This window comes from Tenrec ecaudatus, chromosome 4 (assembly GCF_050624435.1).
Source record: "Tenrec ecaudatus isolate mTenEca1 chromosome 4, mTenEca1.hap1, whole genome shotgun sequence".
NCBI classification, from domain to species: domain Eukaryota; kingdom Metazoa; phylum Chordata; class Mammalia; order Afrosoricida; family Tenrecidae; genus Tenrec; species Tenrec ecaudatus.
In genome coordinates, this window is record NC_134533.1 from 14672384 (window position 1) to 14674294 (window position 1911).

Here is a 1911-nt window from a genome sequence, read left to right on the forward strand (position 1 = left end):
ATGAATTAATAGGGCAATCTTTGAAATTATTTTTAGATTAATAATCTACATGCATGCATAATAATGATAGAATTCCAATAGTACTTTCCAAAAATTGGCCTTCATTTTCTAAAATATATTTTTTTAGTCTCTTGAGATTTCCTGGATGAATTGAGAACATAAAATACTGAGCAGCTACATCTTGACCAATCTGAAATGTAAATTTTTCGTTTATTTATTCATTTACTTTGTTCCAGAAGGACAGTGAAGCATTTCCTTTTTTTAGTGCCTCAATGGACAATAAGAATAACATGTGAAGATACTAATAATATAATTTTATTTGGCTCATGAATGCATTCTTTTATCTCCATTCTGATTGTAGGAGCACCAAGCCAATAAGTGGGAGAGGAAACCTTAGAGAGGGAACACATTTTTTATTATTGGGAATCTCAGATTTCCCCCAAATCATTGCAATGCTCTTTACTACATTCTTGGTGAACCACATCACAACTCTGATCTGGAACCTGGGTCTCCTCATCTTAATAAGGATGGATTCCCAACTCCATACTCCATGTACTTCTTCCTCAGTAACCTGACTCTCATAGATATCTGCTATGTCACTTCCATTGTTCCCAAGATGCTCTCCAACTTCTCAGAGGAGCAGAAAATGATCACCTTTGTGGCATTATTCAAAATTTTATCTTCTTAACCGTGGGACTGAGTGAGTCTTGCCTTACGATGGCCGTGGCATATGATCGATACACTGCCATTTGTAATCCACTGGTCTACTCGTCAGTCATGTCACCATTTTTTGTGTTCGGCTGTTGCTGGGAGCCTATAAAGCTGGACTTTATGCTTCTTTATGCCAATTATACGCTTTGATTCAGATTCACTTCTGTGGGCCTAATGTTATCAACCACTTTTTCTGTGACATGCCCCAACTGTTGATCTTGTCTTGCTCTGACATGTGCATCCTCCAAGTTATGTGTGCTGTATTAAGAGTGATTTTTGGGATAGCAAATGTCCTTGTCATCATGATATTCTATTGCTTTATTATCATTTCCATTATGAGGATCACTTCCATTAAAGGCAGGTCCAAGGCTTTTTAATCCTTGTTCTTCTCCCCTGACAGCTGTTTTCCTCCTCTATACCTCAAGTATCTTTGTCTGTTTGAGTCCCAGCTGTGGGAGTTCCTCTAATCTTGACAGATTTGCTTCTGTTTTCTTCACTACGGTGATTCAAGTGCTGAATCCCCTCATCTACAGCCCGAGGAACAAGGCGATCAAGGATACCTTAAAGGGGTTGCAAAAGAAGAAAAGGTATTGTAGAGACACAGATCCTGAGATTTCTGACAGATTTGACCTGTCAAAAACACCTTAATGACCTCCATAATGCCAACATAAATATATTATAATAATATCCACACTGTCTTTGTGAATTAGACAAAGTTCCCTAATTTGACAGACAGTATGCCAAGAAGGAGCAACAGATGATTTGATGCCATAGGAAATGTATCTTTAACCTGGTGGTTCATTATTTTTTTCCTATACCAGAAGTTACTATGAGTCACTATCGACATGATGGCGGTGATTATTTTATTACAAAGGCTAGCTTCATCATTTATTAATCTCTTGGCAAACATTTGTGAAACTGTCAGTTATATATGTTTTTCATCCTTTTAACTTCTGGAATTGAGACAGGCTCGATCTCAGGACTCAGTCTCATACAAAAGAGATGCCTGTACCTTTTCTCTCAAGGATTCTGTTGCAACACAATCCAAGCATGATTACTATCATTTTTTCCCTGACACCCAGGAAGAGTACACAGGAAGAGATAAAGCTATATAATCGGTTTGGCTGTGCCTTCAGGAAAGTCCATCCTGAGATAGCTATGGTGTTTCTAAAATCTGCTAATACATTGAGATTTTTGATC

General features: G+C 37.7%; 1 pseudogene; it reads left to right on the forward strand.

Moving 5' to 3' along the window:
• The first annotated feature begins 326 nt into the window (after positions 1-326).
• Positions 327-1359, forward strand: LOC142445632 (olfactory receptor 5AN1-like; annotated as a pseudogene).
• The last annotated feature ends 552 nt before the right edge of the window (positions 1360-1911 follow it).